The following is a 25,244-nucleotide window of genomic DNA, read 5'->3' as shown; positions in this document are numbered from 1 at the left end:
GCCCGGTTCGCCCGTTCGCGAACATTTGCGGAGGTTCGCCGTTCGCGAACTGCAAATTTTAGGTTCGCGACATCACTAGTGAGGAGTACAAAGACAAGTGTGACTTGCCTACAGTCAAGCATGGTGGTGGAAGTGTCATGGTCTGGGGCTGTATGAGTGCTGCCCGCACTGGGAAGCTACAGTTCGTTGAGGGAACCATGAATGCCAACATATACTGTGACATACTGAAGCAGAGCATGATCCCCTACCTTTGGAGACTGGGTTGCAGGGCAGTATTCCAACGTGATAACGACCCCAAACATACCTCCATTATGACCACTGCCTTGCTAAAGAAGCTGAGGGTAAAGGTGATGGAATGACCAGACATGTCTCCAGACCTAAACCCTATTGAGCATCTGTGGGGCATCCTAAACCGGGAGGTGGAGGAGTGCAAGGTCTCTAACATTCACCAGCTCCATGATGTTATAGAGGAATGGAAGAGGACTCCAGTGGCAACCTGTGAAGCTCTGGTGAACTCCATGCCCAAGAGGGTTAAGGCAGTGCTGGAAAATAATGGTGGCCACACAAATTATTGACACATTGGGCGCAATTTGGACATTTCCCCTTAGGGGTATACTCACTTTTGTTTCCAATGGTTTAGACATTAATTGCTGTGTGTTGAGGTTTTTTGAGGAGACAGAAAATTTACACTGTTATACAAGCTGTGCACTCACTTCTTTACATTGTAGCAAAGTGTCATTTCTTCAGTGTTGTCACATGAAAAGATATAATAAAATATTTACAAAAATGTGAGGGGTGTACTCACTTTTGTGAGACACTGTATGTACCCAGGATTACATATTGTGTGAGAATGAAACACGTAATTTTAGTTTGTGTTGCTCTAGGATTCACCAACTTTGATACCGGTCACAGATGACCAGTTACATGATGCTATCTACTCATCAGTGGTTATTACAGTCATTCAAAGACAAACACAGTTAGACCCACCATACACAGACAGCCCAAAACCATCACAAACGCAAGCAGTCCCCGTCACACATTAACAGCACAAAATTATCACACACATTCTCATCACACGCAGCCAGCCCAATGCCAACATGCAGTTTCCATCACATGTACACAGCTCAAAAACATCACACTGTCACACACAGACAATATAATACATCACATGCAGCCAAATATATCACACACAAACTGTAGCCATTACACTGAGACAGCCCAATATGCAGTCCCCATTACACCTTGAAACCCCAATATATCACATGCAGTCCCCACTATACACAGGCAGCCTGAGTTCATAGGTAACAATCAAAGTATTTGTTAACTATTAAAAACATTTTTTAAAATGTAGTGACACCAGTAAAGACTCCTGTTTGTAATAGGGTGCAGAGCCAGACTACCCGGGGGCAACTGTGCGATGTGGCCTTTAAGAATTTGGAAGTGTCCCCACCAGTGGTGTGGGACGCCTTTAAGGCCTACATGAGAGGGCGCTACATATCTGCCATTAAGTCTATTAGACAGGACCATGGGGCGATTCTGCGATGGCTCCAGGAGGAGGAGCGGAGCTGTGCGGCTCTCTATGCTGCATGCTCTGCCCCTGATACATATTCTAGGTTATTGGGGGCAAAGGGGGGAACCTGGCTTTACATATCACTGAGTTGACTCAGACATCCTGGAAACGACGGGTGGAATCTGTGTTTGAGCAGGGCGATAAAAATGGTAAGCTCTTAGCCATGTTAGTCGCAGACTTTTATAGAAATCAGCTTTCTTGCATTTGACATTTTTTATGTATTTATTAATTTTAATGATTACTAATAATGTTTGGATTTTATACTGTCCTAAAGGCTAATAGAATATCGTATACATATAATTATATATAATGGTTGAATTTTACTGTGTAATTATATATGTGTTTTTATGGTTTATTATGCATATATATCTGTGTGGTCCAGTTAAATTTAATATTGTAAACTGTATTTGATATGTTGAAGCATCTTGCCAATGCATAGTATTTACTTTTATATTTTTTTAGCCGCTATTATTAATGCCAATATGAAAGATAGGTAGGTTTGCGCCTTGACACTTAGGCCAGTCTCGTGGGTTTTCATTGTTATATGATGATCGGTAGACTGGCGGGGTGAAGAGGTACACATCACCTGCGGACACCATTTAAATAAAGTTTTTTTTCCCCGTGTAGTAATGGCGGAAGTATGGGCAACGTCCTGCTTGGCGGGTTCACCTGCGCACGGATGACTATATGATGAGGTGATTGCGCCGCGCACTCATGCCCTCAGTGGAAGTCTTTGATGATGAAACGCGTCAGAGTGTGAGTGCGCGGTCGCCTTAGCAACGAGAGACGCCACGATCCGGCTTGCCAGTCACCGAGTGGTCAGTTGGAGGACAGAGGCGGATGAGCGCTGCTTCTATGCATTCGCAAATGCTTTTGACTATGCTTGGATTGTGAGTAGCACTCTGTGGGGAACTGGGGACTTGTGTGATATTAGTGTATTTCAATAAATGCCATATGGAATTACACTATATGTCCCCTGTTGTGCTTATACTTACATGAGCTTATGGGCGTTTGAGAAAAGGAATTCAGTTGAGAGCCAAGCTGTGGATGCCAATTGTCCAATGGTGGCTTTTGTGATGCTTACAGGCTCATATCTATCATCGATCTGGTGAGTCTCCATTTTGATGGGTGATCATGGCTTGCTGGTGGAGGCACACAGATTATGCAATTAGCTGCACTTCTATTTCACCATTTTTTGTCATCAGCACTTATATGTGGACTGTTTTTGCATTGGGCTCAATGATATCCATATCTCCAGCGGGTGCATTTGATTGCTGATGGACATTCAGTCGATGATTTTTAACCATTGATATGTACTATATGTTAGCGCTGCTATTGTTTCAGATTAGCTTGTTTTGAGTTTAATCAGTTAAACCTGTTTTTATGTTGCATCAATTCGGTTATAGCAGCAGCTTCAGCCGTTAGGGCTTTGTGTTTTATATTAATTTTTATATCAATTTTCTGTTATACAGTGCTGGGTGAGTGAGATTGATTACCCAATATAGTGTTTGACTTCTTGCTCCTCTCTTGCAGACCAGAGAGTGCAAACAAATGTGCCGTGCATCCGGACTCTGATGGTAGAACTCTCCTCATGTCCAGATGAGATTTTTGACACATTTCTTGCTTTTTACAAAACTCTGTACGCCTCTATCCCCACGTACGATGCCTCTGAGTTACAGAGCATGTTATCGGATGCCCATCCCCCTCTCCCCGAGAGTGACGTTGAAATTCTGGACAGGAACTTCACCATTGAGGAGATTGAACTGGCCATAAGATCTTTTCCCTCCCACAAATCTCTGCGAACCGGACAGCTTCCCAGCTGAATGGCACATTTGGACCTTGGGGCCCCCCGTTTACAAGCACTTTACAAACATTGTCTTGAATAGAATTGTCAGGATTATTGGGGAGATTAAATAAAAGAAAAATGGTAATATGTCACAGCTACATATATTCTGTTTTTCATAGAGACTTTGAGCAGTGGCATCCATCTTATTAAAAGTTCAAACCTCCTTTTAGGCAAAAGTGTCTATCCAGGAGACTTTTAAAAGGTTTACCCAAACATGCTGTGTTGACCTAAGGTAATAAATAAATAGCCTGTTTACTTTCTTTAGATAAAGTCTAGCTGACGATATACCAAGGTAATCTTATCTGTGTGTGTGACCATAGAACACTAGTCAAGTATTTTCTGTGTTTAGACCCATTTAAAAATAAGATTTAAAGATACTTTATAATCCTATGTAAGAGAATATTAACAATGAAGTATATATATATGAATACCATACATAGATATTTAGGAAAACTTTCTATACTCATTTTGTTTCATATTCTTGCTAAACTCTAGTTTTACTTAGATGACTCATGATTAGGGATGATCAAATGGTTCGGGTCGACCATCTGTTCGACCCGAACATTGGGTGTTTGAAATTCGGCCGAATTCCGAACTTTTTGCGGTAAAAGTTCGGAATTCGGGTCACCCGAACTGCCCAAAATGCAATGGGACCGGAAGTGGGCTTTAAAAGCCCGTGATTGGCCCAGAAACGTCAGTAAAAGCCAATGAGGGGGCAGGAGTCTGCTAGGAACGTGATTGGAGTGACTACGGGGACCAGAGGCCAATCAGGAGTGAATACGCCCCCCAGTATATAACATAGCCCCACCTAACCTCTAGCACTGTAATACAGAGGTTTTGGAAGAGACTGGAAGCATTTGTGTTTCTCCTGCTGTGTTAAACAACGTTTGCTGCATAGCCGATTGCTTGTAAAGCTCGAGATCAGCAGAAGAGCAGTCAGCTTACAGAAAGATTGCCAGTGTAGTTAGAAATACAGTGATTGTGCTGTTTGAGTTAGAATTTTTTTTTTTTTTTAAAGGGACAGTGTCAGTTAGAAATTATCTTCTGCTGTATGGAACTGTTCTTTTAGTGTGAGGAAAGTGATATGCAGTGTAGTTAGGGTACTATATACCACTATAGTTAGATTCAATAATCTAGTTTTTGTAGGGATAGTTTTAAGTGTCAGGGTTCCGTCTAGTGAGCACGTTGCACTGGTGATATATCTACAGCAGGTATACGTGCTTGCTAGTCAGCTATTGTGCAAAATACATTTCAACGATACACACATCTGCTGTATTTAGCGACAACTTTGGGTCGCATAGCAGTGTGCGTTTTGCAGGTGAATTTCACCGCGCAGAGTTGCCAAAGCCTCAGTGACAACTTAACGACTGTTCTTGTTGTAAGCCTTAAGTCCACTGCCAAAGGCTTTGCTACTCTGCGTCACACACATCTGCTTTATTTAGCGACAACTTTGGGTCGCATAGCAGTGTGCGATTTGCAGGTGAATTTCACCGCGCAGAGTTGCCAAAGCCTCAGTGACAACTTAAAGATTGTTCTTGTTGTAAGCCTTAAGTCCACTGCCAAAGGCTTTGCTACTCTGCGTCACACACATCTGCTTTATTTAGCGACAACTTTGGGTCACATAACAGTGTGCGTCTTGCAGGTGATTTTCACATCGCACAGTTGATAAAGCCTCAGTGACAACTATGTCAGGTAGACCAAGGAAAGGTATACGTGGCCCTGCTGCGGAAAGGGGCACAGCTTCTAGGGTGTCTAGAGGCAAGGGTGGATGTGGTGGTCAGTCCTCAGCCAGGCCACCATTTCGATTGTTCTCCCACAGTGGCCAAGCTATACGTCCACAGTACGTACAGGAGGTGGTGGACTATATTACCAAAAACACAGAAATAGAGAGAGGGTAGGTACCCTCTCTGGAAGGTTGCTAAAGAAGAGCTCACAGGGATTGGTTTGTGCAAAAACAAAATATAACCTTTATTAAATTTGGGTGCAGTACATACAAAAAATAATATGGAAATCAATTAGATAGATACAAAAAATAAATAAAAAACTACCTAGTTACAGATTGAGACTCGGTAGCTGATGGCCGACCCCTCGGGTCGGTGTCGGTTGTGCATGAAATGCAAATGCATCAACCTTGCCTGGCACCTGTGGCACCTACTGGGGTTCTGTTTTAGGAGCTTACTATGGGGAGCGGGTGACGTATGATAAATTCATTTGAGTCACCAATTTACTCAACCCTATGTGTAGAGGTGTCTACTGCTCTGTATCCAGTTTATGTAAAAATGGTGTGTACCTTGGAAAAGCTTAATGGTGAGTATGGTAATGACCGGCAGAGGGCAAACGGACCTGCTTAAGGTAAGCAAGGACTGTCCATGTTCGGGTGATATAGAATGCACATAATTGCAACCAATCTAAGATTTAAGGAAGTATATGGTATATCACAAATCTAAATATACACATAAAAAGGGTGGCCACCCGACATGTAAACAGTTGCTGATTCCCTGTGGAGATCTCAGGGACTGTTCGGCACTTCCATAGTCATAGGGACAGAGAGTCCAATCATGTGATGGGGGTGGTATATGTATCACCTGGTAGATATGGGACACGGACAAGATCTTACTGGATCTACAGTTGGCAGGGGCAATGAAGTATTGATGGGACTTCAGTCTCAGCCCGTGGTGCACGGAGGGAGCAGGCCAATCCGGAACTGGGGAGGTATTACCAAAGCAAAGATAGGGATACAGGATATATCTGTCTTAAAGTGTGTGTAGTGATACTGATCAGGGATGGGGCCCACCTAGTCAGAGGAAAAAGGGTTTAATAGCGGTGATCCATCCATAATCCTGGGTCAGTCCATCAAGGATAAGTAACATACAGTGTCTGTGTGTGGGGATCGTATCGCACACCTTACCTCTCTGATTGACTCAAATGTGGGATGAAGAAGTCCAGTACCTCTGATCAGTCATCTACTCACAGTGGATGGTGTGTCTCCTCTTGTCCCTTGCAATGGGATGCTCACCCTGGCCGGTGCTCAGACCTCCGGAAGTGCAGCCGGGAAGCTCTCTCACTCCGATGCTCTGTATCAGGCAGTAAGATGCCGCCGCTCCTGCGGCGCTGCTTGCTTCTGGCGTCCCACGTGGGTGTGCCGTGCTGGCCGTGCTGGTCCTCTAGAAGGTAGGTAAGCTTCCTACTGTGCCTGTCAGGTGCTGGCGTCGACCAGTTGACTAGTTTCGCGTGCCCTGCGCACGCTTCTTCAGAACTTAAAATGGTGTAGTCTCTTTGGGCAGAATAAATAGTAGTCCTGATTTTTTTGGCAATTGATTTCAGCTGTCCCATAATGCAGACTATCGCCATCTTGTGGTCAGACAATGATATCACATTTGTAAGTGCTCAGTGGCAAAGAATATTTAAAAACAAAACGAACATATAAAAACATATGTACAGATCTTGATGAGAGTATTCTGACTTTGTGGCTTGTCAATTTACAAAGATGGTAACATAGCTATTTATGTACTACGTATGCCGTCATTGATAAGCTGATAAAGTGCAGTCCCCCAGAGGGGATCAAATGCTTGACATTAGCATGGAGGATCGGTGGATCGAGTCTCTGTTTTTGTAAAAAATATATATATTATTAAGGAAATTTATTATTTTGCAAAATTCCCGATATTCTTTGTGGGAGGTACTTATACATACATGGAAAACAGCCTGAGGAAAATATACCATAGAGGAAGGAATTGTTAGAGGATATATAGGGGCTAACCAAAGTATCTGACTTTGTGGCTTGTCAATTTACAAAGATGGTAACATAGCTATTTATGTACTACGTATGCCGTCATTGATAAGCTAATATTACCAAACCCTAATCATCGTCGTCATCAGCAACTACAGTGACCCAGGCAGAGAAAAGTGGTCAGTCTTCTGCAGTTGGCAGAGCAAATAAAGATGAGTCCATGTCCACCTCAAGTCCTCCCTTAGACCTAACTTCAAACATGGCAGAGGAGTCAGCTGAGCTGTTTGACAACAGTGTCTGCCATCTACTCCTGCCTGATGCTCAGTCCTTTATGGAGCCTGATGTTGGGTCTGAGGTTCAGGAGGAGGCAGAGCAAGCAAGAGGGGAGAGCAGACGGCCCACTCCATCTAAGGCCGCACCTGTTGTCTCCCGGGCCACTATACAATCCTCTTCTTGCTGGGCCTTTTTTGAGACATATCATGCAGATCGAACAGTTGCGAAAATCACAGTTGTGAAAATCACCTGCAAGATGCACACTGCTATGCGACCCAAAATTGTCGCTAAATAAAGCAGATGTGTGTGACGCAGAGTAGCAAAGCCTTTTGCAGTGGACTTAACGCTTACAACAAGAACAGACGTTAACTTGTCACTGAGGCTTTATCAACTATGCGATGTGAAAATCACCTGCAAGACGCACACTGCTATGCGACCCAAAGTTGTCGCTAAATAAAGCAGATGTGTGTGACGCAGAGTAGCAAAGCCTTTTGCAGTGGACTCAACGCTTACAAGAACAGGCGTTAATTTGTCACTGAGGCTTTATCAACGGTGCCATGTGAAAATCACCTGCAAGCAGTGGCGTCACTAGGGTGGGGCCAGAGGGGGCCATGCCCCCCCCCAAAATTAGTCTGTGCCCCTCCATGTGCCCCCCCAATTATTTATGTGCACAACAATGGATTCTCCTTTCACTCTCGCAGCCTCGCAAGTAGCGCAGCGCCTCTATAACACAGACTCACAGTCACACAGGCGGGCGGGGCGGCGCAGTGCGCACCAAGCACCAGCCCACCCCAGCCTGGCCGAAAGCGCGCGCTGCCGTGGCGTGACTCACGTGGTGTTGTTGTGACTGCAGTCTGTCGGGGAGTCGCGGGGTCCAGACCGGGACAGGACACTGGCGCACCACCAGCCCAGAACACACAGGAGGACCCGGAGCAGCCGCAGCCCGGGCGGCATCAGGTGGGTGGCACCGTGGCAGCCTCAGCCAGTGGGAGGTGAAACACTGAACTCAATTCCTCCTGGGAGCTAAAAAAATAAGAGGTCACTTTGAGTGAACTTGGCCCAAGGCAGACAGAATAAATCAGAGATACTATTCTAGGGCTTGTCCTCTTCATTTGGCCTTTATAGTGTGATAATTGGAATTGGAATTGCAGAGAGATTTCCATGATGGATTTTCAAAGGTCTTTCCAAAGCAAGGAACTGGGAACTGGACTCCCCTGCCTGGGTTGTTATAAGATGGCATGGTGATCAGTCTACAAATTTCTTGGATAAGACTAGTGCAAGAGCTGCAGCAGAACTGCAGAAGGAAGAGCGGAGAGGGGTATGAAGTGTGCCATAGGGAAGCTGTCTACCACAGCCCAAATGACAATGCAGCTGTCAAAACGTAAGGGATCCATAATAAAATCTATGATCATATGTTCTCAGGATTCCTTGACAATTTTAATGGCATTAAAATGCAAGCAGCTGTAAAAACGTAGGAGATCCATGATAAAATCTATGGTCATATGTTCCCAGAGTTCCTTAAAAATTGAAAGAGGCATTAATGTGCCAGCAGGTGCACAAGAGGGGACTTTGTTCTGGGTGCAGATGGTACAAGCAGTCATCCTTTAGTATCCCTCTTCACAACTGGACCCGCTGATTACCTGCCAATTTGGAGCTTTGGGCTCAATATTGGTCATGAGATTCAGTGTCACTAATGTTTTGCTAGTAGGAATGGGAGTTTTTGTGACAGAGGTCACTTCCTGAACTCCAGAGGGATTCTGGCATTTTTTCAGTTAACCATACATTAGAATAGGTAGTGAGATGGAGCACAACCATTGTACAGCACTGCAAAGAACAAAGCATGAAATATGGCTGCTTTAGATATAAATACAAACCATACATAAGGACAATGTTCTTAACAATGATATATTTTCTTTATTCAAATACAGTAAAACCTTGGTTTGAGAGTAACTTGGTTTAAGAGCGCTTTGCAAGACAAGCAAAATTTTCAAATAAATTTTGACTTGGTTTACAAGCGATGTCTTGATATACAAGTAGCCTCAAGTCACAGCTGAGTATAAAAGAGAAGAGAGGCGCCTCTAAGTGTAGCAATATGTTTACATTTAATGAAGGTACAACATTTAGCAACTCACATAGTTGATGATTGGAACAGGCACATCTAAGGATGCAGGCATCAGGGGTAAAGCTGTCCACATAGGACCATCCTCCGCATCGCCATCGACGTCATCCCTTCCATGTTGCCCCTCGCTTTCAGATCGCTTTACTGCAGGGTGGTCTTCCCGGTCAGGATTACAGACTGGCAGCCGGTGGTGCAGAAGATAGTCTATGTGGACAGCTTTACCCCGGATGCCTGCGTACTTAGATGTGCCTGTTTTATTCATCAACCTTGTGAGTTGCTAAATATTGCACCTTCATTAAATGGAACCATATTGCTACACTTAGAGGTGCCACTCTTCTCTTTGATACTCTGTAGCTCCTGCTGGATATTGCTTCTAATCCCGTTGTGGAAGCGGCTATTTGTGGATGGACATTTTATGGTTATATAACCTATCGCAATGCTATAATCTTTTTATATGGACTATAAATTGAAGGATTTATGAATAAATGGTTGTGTAAAGAATCATCTGAGTTTCCATTATTTCTTATGGGGAAATTTGCTTTGATATAAGAGTGCTTTGGATTACAAGCATGCTTCCGGAACGAATTATGCTCGCAATCCAAGGTTTAACTGTATTTTAATAAGGAGTATAAGTGGTTTAAACTGGAGCAGTGAGTCCACTCACTGCCCATTTGTAATGCATTATACCCAGTGTTGGAAGTAACTGCGTTTAAGTAAACGGCGTTATTCTATCAGATTACTCGTTCTCTCCCTGTAACGGCGCTGCCGCTACTTCCGGCTGCGTTACCGCAATTACATCTACCGCCACTAGATGGCAGTAGATGTAATTGTATTCCCCCTCTCCTCTATGACCGCTGTCCGCGGAACTGGAGAGAGAAGAGGAGGAGACTCATCGAGTGAGTCACGTCACGTGGCGCCAGGACAGGACTCTGAGTCGGACAGTCACAGCCTCAGGCTCACACAGCAGCAGAAGAACAGCGCGCCAGGAGGAAGAGTCCGGCGATCCGACCCAGCCATTGCCGCCCGCCCACAGTGCCAGTCTGCCAGTGCCTTCCACCGCCCACCACACTAGTAGTAGACAGTGACACAGTGTCAGACTGTCAGTATATAACTTGTGTTGTTGTGTGACTACTGACTTTAGCAGCAGAACAGCGCGCCAGGAGGACAGAGGAGAGCCCAGCCATTGCCGCCCACAGTGCCAGTCTGCCTGTGCCACCCACCACCACACTAGACACTGCAGTATATAACTTGTGTGACTTAACTTTTGCCTGGCAAAATATAATATAAATATTATAACAAGTCAACCAGTGGCAGTTACAATTACAAAACTATATAGTCCAGGCCAGGAGGAGACTCCACCACCAGTCCACCACAGGGCAGTAGGGCACTGGGCAGCAGCCAGCAGGAAGTCCACCACCACCAGTCCACCAATGACGGTCCAACGCCAGCCCAGAGGAGGAGAGAGGCACAGAGACAGGCAGGTCTGAGGCCTGCAGGAGGACGGAGCCAGAGGGACCCGGACAACAGTGTGCCTGCCAGGCCAGAGGCCACACCACCACCAGCAAGCCCAGCACAGCAGGTACCAAAAAAAAACCTCACAGTCAGTCACAGACAGTCAGGACAGGAGTCAGGACTCAGACCCCCACCAGCCACCCACCACACCACCACCAGTGTGCCACACCACCACCAGCAACCAGCCAGTCCAGAGACAGCAGAAGCCAGCAGGTACCAAAAAAAAAGGTTAAGTCAGGAGGACTCAGACCCCCACCACCACCAGTGTGCCACGCCTACGTCACCACCAGTGTGCCACACCACCACCAGTGTGCCACACCACCACCAGCAGCCAGCCAGTCCAGAGACAGCAGCAGCCAGCAGGTACCAAAAAAAAGGTTAAGCCAGGAGGACTCAGACCCCCACCACCACCAGTGTGCCACGCCTACGTCACCACCAGTGTGCCAAGCCACCACCAGTGTGCCACGTCACCATACCAAATGTTCTAAAATACTGTATATAGTGTTTTTATTCTTCAGTCAGTTAATATAAACATCTTTGCTAATAAAGATGTTATAGAACGTAATTGCATTATAGAATATTAAAAAAAAGTCAGTTACTTTGCTGAGTAACTAATTACTTTTTCAATGTGGTAACTGAGTCAGTAACTCAATTACTTTTTGGGAGAAGTAATTTGTAACTGTAACTAATTACTTTTTTAAACTAAGATGAGCAACACTGATTATACCACCCTCACACCCTGACCCAACAATTGTCAATGTGGACAGTGCTTGACATGGTGAGCTGACAGAATTCTACAGCTAAACAATGCTGTAAAATTCTGTCAGCATACTCAGCATGTCAGCCCACATTGTCATTTTCAGGGGTGTGAGGGTGGTATGAGATGCAAATGTGCAATGGACTCACATTGAGTCCACTGCACATTTGCATCTCATACTACCCTCACACCCCTGAAAATGACAATGTGGGCTGACATGCTGACCAAATTTATTTTACAGCTGAGCTGAACTGCTCCACTAGTGCCACCTCTAAAACTGATGTCCCCGGGCCTGCTCCTTGTGTGCTGGCTCGCTGTGTCTGTTTCCATTGCTGCGTACTGCCGCCTCGCCTTACAGGTGACTCCGCTAATGTTGTCCGCATGCTATATATATAAAAATTGGGTTTTATAGTTGGCCCCCCTACTTTTGTCCCTGTCCCCCCATGTGCCCCCCCTAAATATAAAAGCTGGAGACGCCACTGCCTGCAAGACGCACACTGCTATGCGACCCAAAGTTGTCGCTAAATAAAGCAGATGTGTGTGACGCAGAGTAGCAAAGCCTTTTGCAGTGGACTTAACGCTTACAAAAAGAACAGCTGTTAAGTTGTCACTGAGGCTTTGCATATCCCTTTCCTCACACTAAAAGAACAGCTCCATACAGCAGAAGATAATTTCTAACTGACACTGTCCTTTTAATTTTTTTTTTCTAACTTAAACTTAAAACTTAAAATTGTGCTAATCAGCTTCTCAGGCCTTTGCAAATTTGCGACGCATGGCAAACATAATGCTTCAGAGCCTGCGAAAGGACCCCAGAATCAAGGCCATTAAAGAGACTGACCACTATTGGTTGGCCACCCTACTTGACCACCGGTACAAGTCAAAAGTCTCTGAGCTTTTCCCATCCACCCAGAGAGTCCACAGGATCAAATCCCTTGAGGACAGTCTCAAGAGGATTCTGGTGAACACGTTCCCCGACTCCTGTAGGGTGCAGGAGTAGGGACCACCTACCATGGACTCTACTGCGGGTCATCAGAGGAGCGTTGGAGAAGGCGTGCGGTTGATTGATGCCTTTCGGTCTTTTTTTAGTATTCAATAGATTTTTATTGATTTTAAACAATACATTGCAATAGTACAACAGAAAATAGAAAAATGTAGAAAACTTAGGCAAAAGAAAGGGGGTAGCCTGCGAAAAGGCATCCTGTACCTGAACAATGCATAGCAAAACATGACTCCAAACAGTATTAGCAAGTACGAAGTCAGCAATAAAAATAAACAGCAAAATACATTAAATCCCAACATTTAGTCTCCTCAATAGGAGATACATCAAGAGTCCAGAGGACTCACCAAGCTCCATTAAGATACCTGCCAGCAGAGGGCTCCTCCCCCCTCCCCAGACACCCCAAATGGGCACAGACTGTGTCCACGAAAGGGCGAAGCCCCCCCCCCCAGTCTCCCTCCCCCAAAAGAGGAAACCAACGGGCTCCCACCAACAGTCAAATAATATATAGCATCCCAGGCCCATAGCAGGAAACCCAAACAAGAGTTCCTGAGCCAAGAACGCCCCTCCTGCAACTAGACCCCCAAAAGAGTTAATAAACGGAAAAGCAAAAGACCATAAAAATGAAAAAAAAAAGAGAACAGCCCACATTGCAATGGGCAGAGAGAGGAAAAAATGTGATAATGGAAAAACAGAAGAGAAAATAAGAGAACAAGAAAGGAAAGGAGGCCAAGAGAAAAGCAGATAGAAGACAAAGGAAAACAGTCACACGTCCCATGTCCCCCCGCACCGAACCCCAAGCCACCCAGCCTCAACCATGGAGCCTGCAAATACTCTACCCAGGGGCTCCACACTCAGTCAAATCTATGCTGTCTATCCAAACGAATACTGGCCAACTTCTCGTTAAGCATAATCCACGACATTTTGGTTTTCACATTCACTATATTCAGTGCAGGCGTTTTTCAAGCCCACGCTACAGTAATTTTTGCTGCCAGGAGAATAAAGAATATAAGGGAGTGGGTATTTCTGGGGATCTCAACCGGCAAGTCCGAGAACAACACCGTCTTGGCGTCTCTATCGATCCTCTGGCCCGTCGCCGAGTGGATCAGGTTAATCACCCGAATCCAAAATCGCCGAACCTTCGGACAACTCCACCACACATGGTACATATCCCCGTGCTGCCCTCAGTGTCGAAAACACAGGGGGGAGGTGCCTGGAAATAATTTGGCTAGCCTCGTTGGCACCAAGTACCACCGAGATAGAACCTTATAATTTGCTTCCACCAGAGTAGTGTTGAGTAAACCTCTGTGCACCATAGTCGACCACCTGTCCCAGTCCTCCTCGTCAATAGTTTCCCCCAGGTCAGTCTCCCAAGCTGATAGGAAGGCCTAGCAGTCGTGTCGGCAAATAACCTGTACAGTTCCGAGATTCCTCCCCCCGTCCCAGGCCGCCCCATGCACCTGTTCTCATACAGAGTTCTAGTCGTAATGTCGGTATGGTCGTCCTTAAGGGTTCTAAGAAAATGGGTAATCTGGAGGAGGCGATAGGACTCTCCAGGGGGCATCTTCAGTGTTTCTCTGAAATAAGTAGGAGGTCGAACCCCTTTGTGATCTATGAAGTGACCTATTCAATAAAGTCCCTTGTCTATCCACCATTGAAATTGAGAGGCCTGAAGCCCCGGGGGGAAGTGGGGGTTATGAAAGAGGGGAGCCACCGGCACATGGGGGGACCGAAGAGGGTATAGTTTACATACCACATCCCAAAGCTTCAAAGAATGGGACAGAGCAGGGCACAGCACTGCCCTCCTTTCCCTGGCAGGCAACCACAACAGAAGATCCAGAGGAAAGTGCCTACAGGCCTGCTCCTCCAACTCCACCCAATGTGGCCTATGAACGGTGACAAAAATCTGGTATAGTTGTGTCAGCTGGGCCGCCCGGTAGTAACGCATGAAGTGGGGAAGTCCCAACCCCCCCTTCCATTTAGATCTGTACATAGTGGAACGGGCCAGCCGGCTTCCCCCCTTATGCCAAATAAATTTATAGACAAGGGCCTGAAGCTGTTGCAAGAACGACAGCGGCAATGGGATCGGGAGAGTCCTAAAAAAATATAGGACCCTTGGAAGGATCGTCATCTTAACGGCAGCTATCCTGCCCATCCAGGAAAGGTCATGTGTCTGCCAGTGTTTCAGGTCTTGGGACAAAGCGTCAAAGAGGGGCGTATAATTCGCCCTGAACAATGAGGTGACGTCGGGAGTCAGCCGAACCCCCAAGTATGGAAGCGCCCGCGGACACCACTGAAAGGGGAAGGAAGCCCGCAATGCCTCCACCGTCGCAGCCTCCAGGTTAATATTCAAAGCTTCCGACTAAAGTTGATTGACCTTGAGGCCAGATACCCCCTCAAATCGCGATAACAGCTCAAACAGGTTGGGCAAGGTGGTGACAGGATCCGCGATAAATAGCAATAAATCATCGGCAAACAATCCACACTTATGAGGTCGACCAGAACTTTCCACCCCGTGGATATTAGGATCAGATCTGATAGCTATCGCCAACGTCTCAATAGCAACAACAAAGAGAAGAGGCGATAGAGGGTAGCCCTGCCTGGTACCTCTTGCTATCCTCAGCAGACCCGAAACACCACCATGCCCAACTATATTAGCCAAAGGACTGGAGTACAATGCCCCCAAAATATTGAGAAAAGTCAGACCGCAATTCCACCGTGAAAGGACCCGAAAGAGAAACGTCCAGGATAAAGAGTCAAAGGCCTTATGAAGGTCCAATGACAGTAGCATGCCCTTGCGGGGAGGGCCCCCATCCCAATTGGATCGCAGTGTCGTGATCAAATCCACCGCACGTCTGATCTGGTCCACCACCTGCCTTCCAGGCACAAAACCCACCTGATCAATGTGAATATATTGTGCCAAAAAGGTATTAAACCTGTTAGCATAGATTTTCGTTAGAAACTTAAGATCAACATTGATCAGGGAAATGGGCCTATAATTAGTTGCATCAGTATGATCCTTGCCCGGCTTAGGTATGAGACAGATGTTTGCTCTGTTGACGTCCGCATCGAGAGGCGTTCCCTCTCGCAACGCTTGAAAAAAGGTAAGCAAGTGCGGAGCCAAGTGGGCTGTAAATTTTTTATAGTAAGCGGCTGAAAAGCCATCCGGACCAGGGGCCTTAGAGGGCTTCGCCTGCTTGATCACCTGCAAGACCTCCGCCATTGTAACGTCCCCCTCCAGGAGCTCCCTGTGGGAAGCCGAGAGGGCGGGAAGGTGGATATCCCGCAGGAAGTCATCCACAGCCTCCATTGTCACATTTCCCCGAGCACTATACAAAGAAGAGTAGTACTCATGGAATATAGACATGATCGTCTTGAGGATTTTGAGTGAGCGTTCCGTTCGCCCTCCGCAGCCTGGGGGGCGCCACCCAACCCAATCGGGAGTCAGCTTACGAGCCAGCATCGTCCCCAGTTTATCTTTTAAAGTATAAAAAGTAGCTTGTGTCCACCGCAAATGTTTTTCCGCCCGGGTGGTCAAACAGAGATTCAGTTCTAACCGAATCTCATACGCGATGCAATCTGCAACAGGTGTCCCCTGATAGTGGCTTTATGAGCCGCCCAATTAATGACCGGGGAAGTATCAGCCGGATCATTGGAGGCAAAATAATCTTTAATATTTTGTTCAAGCTCAAAACATACTGTAGGATTGCTCAGAAGCGATTAATTCAACCGCCAGGGAGTAGGGCCCCTCCGGACAACCAAGTCGTCGCAGGAGGTCCACACCAAGGAGTGGTCCGACCAGGCGACATCCACAATCTTACTACGCTGAAAAAGGTGCGCCAACCCAGGATGGATAAGCAAATGATCTATCCTGGTGTAGGTCTTTTCTGTCTTTTTTTAGTCCCCACCGCCCAGGCCTCTCAGCTGCCACATCGCATCAACAGCGTCTGCATCACATGGTGGACGATTACGTCAGGGCACAAAGTGACACAGAGGGCTTTTCATGTGAAGAATCCGATTCACTGGCATACTGGGTCTTAAGATTAGACCACTGGCCAGAACTGGCCCAGTATGCCATGGAGTTGTTGGCCTGCCCTGCTTCCAGTGTCCTATCGGAACGGGCATTCAGCGCAGCAGGAGGATTTATCACAGACCATCGAACGAGACTCTCCACCGACTCAGTCGACCATTTGACATTCATTAAAATGAATCCGTCGTGGATATCAAGCTTTGATGCACCTGATGCAGACCTTGTAGACTAGTCTATCGTTGCGATGTGGCTGCTGAGCCTCAGTTTAAGCCTGGACCAGGGTGCCACCCTCCAACCCTCCTCTCATTCTGTTTAGGTTCATAGAACCTCATTTTAGTTTCCACTAGAAAAGATTAATTTTTTTTTGGCCTTCTGCAACACCAGCTTTTTGGGCTTACGGTGGGGAGGCTCCGCCAACACCAAAAATACCATGTTTGCACACCTGATCCACAGGTACACATCATCTTAATTTTTTCGCCTACTTCAACACCAGCTCTTTGGGCTTACAGTGGTATGGCTCCGCCAACACCCAAACAACAATTTTTGCGCACCTGTTTCACAGATGCATATCATTGCAATTTTTTTCCTTACAAAGGCAATTATTGCCTTCATGACCAGCACTTTCATAGGGTTATGGTGTCAAGGCATCGTCGGCACCACCAAAAGGCCCAACTTATAAGCATCCTTTACTTCTATTCAAAGTCAAGAGACAACAGTATTCATCCAAAACATCTCTAATCTTGTTTACTGTGCACTACATTGTGGCCCCTACCCCTAACCCTAACCCTAACCCTCAATGTATCCGTGCATATATGTCTGTTTCTTGTGAGAATTCAAGTTAAAGTGCACCAAACACCATTTTACATGAAATAAAGTGCATCTACATACATCTTTTGACTTCTTGAAAACATTTGGTAATAATAGCCCCATTGTGAAAATACACCCGTTAATTATATCCACATTTAAAGAGACAGCACCTTTTTAAAAAAAAAAACTCTAATCTTGTTCCCAGTGCACTGCATTATGTCCCCATCATACACATTGGCTGTGCAGTTGATTAGGAGCAAAAGAAAGGTGCGGTTAAGCAAAAAAGTCATTTTTGAAGGTTTGGCATGCTATAATTCTGGTTCTGGACATGCTACAGAGCTGAAACTTCACAGGTACACTTTTTAGACCCCCAGACACTAAATCCAAAGAAATCTCATTTTTTTTTCTTCAATAATTTCTTCAATAATTGGCTCTCTTTCAAAAACGACAATTTTTAAGAACTTTTTTTTGCCTGATTCATCGTCCCTGGGGCATGACCCAGAACCCTATGCACTTTTTAGGGGTATTTATTAGGTTTTAGAGCTATAAAATTGTGTTTTTTGATTCCCGAAGTTTGGGTCCCATTGATTTCAATGGGGTCCGGGAATCCGAACCAAACTTTCGGGAAATTTGGGTTTTCTGGTCGAACTGAACTTTTCAAAAGTTCGATCATCCCTACTCATGATTTCATGTTTAGAAAGGCTTAAATAAGCTCTTGTAAGTTGTAAGAGTTATCCTAAAACTTGTCTGATCTTGCCAAACAGTCTAGAAGGTCTGGGATTATAAGCTCTGTATCAACAAGGGTTCAAAGTTTATTTGTAGGTAAATATTGCAGTTGTATTCTATATACTGAATCTAACAGTAATACGATACTGCCCTCTTACTGCTACTAAGTGAAGTCTTTGGTTAAATCAGTCATTTCCAAAATATATATGGTATTAATAATATATTCTTATTAAAATGGTGTTACCAGGTTCAATCCTTACCTAGATACATGATGGAGATATTAGATGGACATGTGTATTAGATGAGAGTATGGATAGATTTTTATGTTGTTTTTATGATATTCTTAAATGGAGAAATCATCATATAATTCTAATATCCAATATACTGGATGACTAGAGGTGTTGCCCAATGACCTCACCAGTTAATTGATAAGTAATCCCAACCAATGGGGATAAAGTTCCTCCTTCTTGGTTTGACTTATGGTAATTTTACTGGCCTTTTGTTTAACACAATATAAAAAGGGACTCCAGATGAGATGTGACACACCTTACGACAACATTCATTACACTTACAACACACACGCTATTTACATCCATACATATACTCATCTATACATACTCCATTTTGCTCCATCATTTATCTGAAACTTTGAAGGACGCCAAACGAAACTCCTCCCTAACCAGCCACCATTTTGGGAAGGCAGCCATCTTAAGGACTCTGGTAACGACCATTTTAAGCAGCCATCCTAAATGTGGTAAATATACCTTGCTGTTTATTTGATTATTATTTAATATCATTTATTTCCTTCCTTATCTTGTTTTACATTTCATGCTAAAGGGTAACAAGATTACAGTCCCAGCCGTATGAACCATAGTAGATTTTTCTCTAGAGCTGATTTTTGTTTTTGTATGTTTTTATTAATATCAGATTCATAGCAATATTAGCGTATTAGTCTCCCATTTTGCATAGCCTATTCTCACTTCAACTGCAGTGGAGTGACTGTTGTCTGCGCAATTGGCAGACAATTGTGGTCTGAATTTATTTACATAGTTACATAGTTAGTGAGGTTGAAAAAAGACAACAGTCCATCCTGTTCAACCTATGATGTGTGTGTGTGTTTGCTTTTAACCGTACATTGTATACCCCTGTATGTTGTGGTCTCTAAGGTGTCCATCTAACAGTTTTTTGAAACTATCAATGCTCCCTGCTGATACGACTGCTTGTGGAAGAGAATTCCACATCCTTACCGCTCTCACAGTGAAGAACCCCCTACGCATTTTAAGGTTAAACCGCCTTTCCTCTAATTTTAGTGAGTGGCCACGTGTCTGATTGTATTCCCTTACTCTGAATAGTTTGTTCCTTATGCTAGGGTCGCCAGTACAGTATTTGTACATTGATATCATATCCCCCCTCAATCTTCTCTTCTCCAGAGAGAACAGGTTCAGTGCTTGTAGTCTTTCCTCATAGCTGATGTCCTCCATTCCCCTAATTATTTTTGTTGCCCTTCTCTGGACTCTTTCCAGTTCCAGAACATCCTTCCTGAGGACCGGTGCCCAGAACTGGACAGCATACTCCAGATGTGGCCGGACCAGAGTCTTGTAGAGTGGAAGAATAATCTCTTTATTTCTGGAGTGAATCCCCTTTTTTTATACATCCCAGTATTCTGTTGGCTTTGCTTGCAGCGGCTTGGCATTGCCCCCAAGTGCATTACTTTACATTTATCAACATTAAACCTCATCTGCCATGTAGTTGCCCACCCCGTTATTTTGTTTAGGTCTGTTTGTAAGGTTTCTACATCCTGCATAGAAGATAATGGCATGCCTAATTTAGTGTCATCTGCAAATACTGAGATTGTACTAGATATCCCCTCCTCTAGATCATTTATGAATAAATTAAACAGGATTGGTCCCAGGCCCGAACCCTGGGGGACCCCACTTTATCATCACCCTCTGGACTCTCCCCTGGAGCCAGTTCTCTAACCAGGTACTCACCTTATTGTCCATACCTACCTTCCTTAGTTTGTACAGTAAGTGTTTGTGGGGAACGGTGTCAAAAGCCTTTGCAAAGTCCAGATACACCACATCCACAGGCTTTCCCTTATCTAGGTGGCAGCTCACTTCATCGTAGATGGTTAATAGATTGGTTTGGCAAGAACGATTTTTCATAAATCCATGTTGATTACTACTTATTATACTGTTTTCATTACTAAAGTCTTGTATGTGGTCCCTTAACATCCCCTCCAAAATCTTGCAGACTGCAGATGTTAGGCTGACCGGCCTATAGTTCCCCGGGATATACCTTGGCCCCTTTTTAAATATTGGTACCACGTTGGCTTTTTTCCAATCAGCTGGCACCATACCCGTCTGTAAACTATCCTTAAAGATCAAGAATAATGGTCTGGCAATCACCTGGCTGAGCTTTTTAAGAACCCTCGGGTGCAAGACATCCGGTCCCGGTGATTTATTTATGTTAAGTTTCTCTAGTTTAGTTCTAAGTCTATCTTCTGTTAGCCATGGCGGCACTTCCTGAGGTGTGTTATTTAGTTCGGCCTTACAAGCTAGGTTCGTGTAGCCCCCCGATTCTTTTGTGAAGACTGAAGAGAAGAAATGATTTAACACTTCCGCCTTTTCTCTGTCCTCAGTGGCCATATTTCCTTTGTCATCTTTTATGGGGCCAATGTGATCTGGCCTCGCTTTCTTACTGTTTATATACTTAAAGAACTTCTTGGGGTTCTTTTTACTCTCCTCCGCTATATGTCTCTCATGTTCTATTTTAGCCGCCCTGATTTCGTCTTTACATTTCTTATTACACTCTTTATAATGCTTAAATGCTGCCAATGACCCCTCAGTCTTGTATTTTTTGAAGGCCTTTTCTTTAGCACTAATATGCATTTTTATGTTGGAGTTTAGCCACCCAGGGTTTAATTTTGCTCTTTTAAATTTATTTCCCTTTGGTATGCACTGGTCAATCCCCTTGTTAAGTATGCTCTTGAAGCACTCCCATTTTTCCTCCATGTTCTTTGTTCCCAGGGTTCCATCCCAATTGATATTTTCTAGCAGCGAGCACAGTTTTGGGAAATTGGCTCTTTTGAAATTCAGCGTCCTTATATTACCCCTCTGCTTCCTATTACTGTAATTAATACTGAAACTTATTGACCTATGGTCACTGTTTCCTAAGTTCTCCCGTATTTCTATATCCGTGATCAGGTCTGTATTGTTGGTAATCAGTAGGTCAAGTACTGCATTGTTTCTTGTCGGTGCATTCACCATCTGACCCATGAAATTGTCCTGTAAAACATTTAGGAACTGCCGAGCCTTGGCTGAGTGTGCGGTTCCTTCTGCCCAGTCTATATCTGGGTAATTAAAGTCCCCCATTATAATGACATTTCCTATCCTTGCTGCCAATCCTATCTGTAAAATGAGGTCCACCTCCTCCTCCTCCCTCTGGTTGGGGGGCCTATAGCATACGCCCAATATTACCTTCCCCACCGTGCCTTCTCTTTGAAGCTCTACCCATAGGGATTCTGCCTCGTCCTTAGCTCCATTATTAAGATCATCCCTCATATTTACCTGTATACTGTTCTTAATATACAGACATACCCCTCCCCCTTTTTTACCCTCTCTGTCTCTGCGATAAAGGGAATACCCCTGAATGGTCGCCATCCAATCATGAGCTGTCAAACCAAGTCTCAGTTATCCCCACAAAATCTAAGTCCTCCTCAAACATCAGTAGCTCCAGCTCTCCCATCTTGTTGGCCAGGCTTCTGGCATTGGTATACAAACCTCTTAATTTTGACCAGTTACATTTACCCTCATTTGATGTTTTTAGGCTGCTCTCTTGATTTTTCCCCATACCCACCCTGGGTATAGGAGCTCCGGTCACCCCACCGCTAATGCCCCCATTTCTTGCTTTCCACTGGCTAATTCTACATCTGTACCCTCCCCCCATTCCCTAGTTTAAAAGCCCTCTCTAACTTTTTGGCCATCCTCTCACCCAGTACGGCTGCACCCACCCCATTTAGGTGCAATCCGTCTCTACCAAAGAGCCGGTGGCCGACTGAGAAGTCGGCCCAGTTCTCCAGGAACCCAAAACCCTCCTTACTACACCAGCTCCTCTGCCACTCGTTAACTTCCCTAATCTCCCGCTGCCTCTCTGGTGTGGCTCGAGGTACAGGTAGTATTTCAGAAAATACTACCTTGGAGGTCCTAGTCCTCAACTTAGCGCCTAAGTCCTTGAAATCGTTTAGGACTCTCCATCTTCCTCTGCCTATGTCATTGGTACCCACGTGTACCATGACAGCTGGGTCTTCCCCAGCCCCACCCAGTAATCTGTCCACCCGATCCGCGATGTGCCGAACCCGAGCGCCCGGCAAACAACAGACTGTTCGGCACACACGGTCTTTGTCACAGATTGCACTGTCTGTCCTTCTAATAATTGAGTCCCTACCACCAGCACCTGTCTTTCCTTTCCCTTTCTCCCAGCCTCACTGGAGGAGTTCTTCCCCTGGCAGCTAGGGGCGTCGCTCTGCTCCAGCAATGCTGGTCCCTGACTGGTTTCCCCAACATCACACAACGGGGCGTATCTATTGGGGTGCTCCAGCCCAGGATCAGCCCCCCTGCCTTTTTGCCCTCTACCCTTCCTAACTGTCACATGTCTACTCTGCTCTGTTGCCTGCACCTCCGTCATTCCGCCCACCTCTGTGCAGACCCCTGCCTGCACCTGGCTGGTACGATCCCAGCTCTCCTTCAGTATGGACATACGTCTCAGTGTTGCCAGCTGCCTCCCTAGATTCAGGACCTGAGCTTCCAGGGAAACAACGTGCTTACATTTTGTGCATTTGTATTCGCCCTCGATCTCATGATCGAGGAACGTATACATACCACAAGATGTACACCGAGTCACATCTCCACACCCGCCGGGCATTGTACCTACTAATCTAATCTAATGGGGATTCAGTGATTTAAGTCTATCCTATGTGGCTAATTCCTGACTTCCTAACTCTACCTTCTCACCCTCTGGTATTCCGCTACACTCGCTTGACACTCAGTTGCACAACACTCTGTCGCACAGCCCGGTCAGTCGCACAACACTCAGTCTCACAGCCCGGTCAGCCGCACAACACTCTGTCGCACAGCCCGGTCAGTCGCACAACTCTCAGTCGCACAGCCCGGTCAGATGCACAACTCTGAGACGCACAGCCCGGTCAGATGCACAACTCTGTCGCACATCCCGGTCAGACGCACAACTCTGTCGCACAGCCCGGTCAGACGCACAACTCTGTCGCACAGCCCGGTCAGACGCACAACTCTGTCGCACAGCCTGGTCAGACGCACAACTCTGTCGCACAGCCTGGTCAGACGCACAACTCTGTCGCACAGCCTGGTCAGACGCACAACACTCAGTCGCACAGCCCGGTCAGACGCACAACACTCAGTCGCACAGCCCGGTCAGCCGTACAACAACACTCAGCCGCACAGCCTGGTCAGACGTACAACAACACTCAGTGGCACAGCCCGGTCAGATGCACAACACTCAGTCGCACAGCCCGGTCAGACGCACAACCCTCAGTGGCACCGCCCAGTCAGACGCACAACACTAAGTCGCACCGCCCGGTCAGACGCACAACACTAAGTCGCACAGCCCGGTCAGACGCACAACACTAAGTCGCACAGCCCGGTCAGACGCACAACACTAAGTCGCACAGCCCGGTCAGACGCACAACACTCAGTCGCACAGCCCGGTCAGACGCACAACACTAAGTCGCACAGCCCAGTCAGACGCACAACACTCAGTTGCACAGCCCGGTCAGACGCACAACACTAAGTTGCACCGCCCGGTCAGATGCACAACACTAAGTCACACAGCCCGGTCAGACGCACAACACTCAGTCGCACAGCCCGGTCAGACGCACAACACTCAGTGGCACCGCCCGGTCAGACGCACAACACTAAGTCGCACCGCCCGGTCAGACGCACAACACTAAGTCGCACCGCCCGGTCAGACGCACAATACTAAGTCGCACCGCCCGGTCAGACGCACAACACTAAGTCGCACCGCCCAGTCAGACGCACAACACAGTCGCACCGCCCGGTCAGACGCACAACACTCCTAGTACACTCAGGTAGCAATAGGTACTCCCAGACACTCAGGTAGCAATAGGTACTCACAGACACTCAGGTAGCAATAGGTACTCACAGACACTCAGGTAGCAATAGGTACTCACAGATACTCAGGTAGCAATAGGTACTCACAGATACTCAGGTAGCAATAGGTACTCACAGATACTCAGGTAGCGATAGGCACTCACAGATACTCAGGTAGCAATAGGTACTCACAGATACTCAGGTAGCAATAGGTACTCACAGATACTCAGGTAGCAATAGGTACTCACTGATACTCAGGTAGCAATAGGTACTCACTGATACTCAGGTAGCAATAGGTACTCACAGATACTCAGGTACTACACTACACCCTCAGTCACTGTACAATCTAAGTCACCAGTCTTACTTACCTAGTGTGTGTCCCTTTAAGCCTGTCTCTAGCAAATATATAGAACATTTATCTATGGTTTATACTATACCTGGGGAAAACGTAATCTTGCTTTATTTTTACTTTCATCATTAAGCTAAATATCACATTGCATTTATCGTTTTAAGTTGGTATTTTATGTAAAGTTATCTATTTGTGTTACCTCAAGTCTAATCATTTATTGTGAATACATGTCTTGTGAATAAATATTCTAATATATTCTCTACTGTAGACTGTTTTCACTAAGATTGGTATATGCTGTTAAAAAGAATCTAAACGATTAAAAAGAATTTGTTACATATTGATTTGTGGAAATAAGTTGAGATTCTCCTACCTTACAGATCTTTGC

The 25,244-nt window shown here is 45.6% G+C and overlaps 1 long non-coding RNA gene across 1 annotated transcript in view; it reads right to left on the bottom strand.

Annotated features, from left to right (window-relative positions):
• Window positions 1-17,761: 17,761 nt before the first annotated feature.
• Window positions 17,762-25,244, bottom strand: part of LOC309548432 — a 161,010-nt gene continuing 153,527 nt past the window's right edge. The window contains exon 2 of the long non-coding RNA XR_014224990.1: window positions 17,762-17,828. This is a non-coding gene — a long non-coding RNA (uncharacterized lncRNA). The remainder of the gene's footprint in view (window positions 17,829-25,244) is intronic.

This window comes from Pelophylax lessonae (genome assembly GCF_965119305.1).
Source record: "Pelophylax lessonae genome assembly, chromosome: 1".
Taxonomy (NCBI): Eukaryota; Metazoa; Chordata; class Amphibia; order Anura; family Ranidae; genus Pelophylax; species Pelophylax lessonae.
This window is presented reverse-complemented; position numbering and strand designations above follow the sequence as displayed.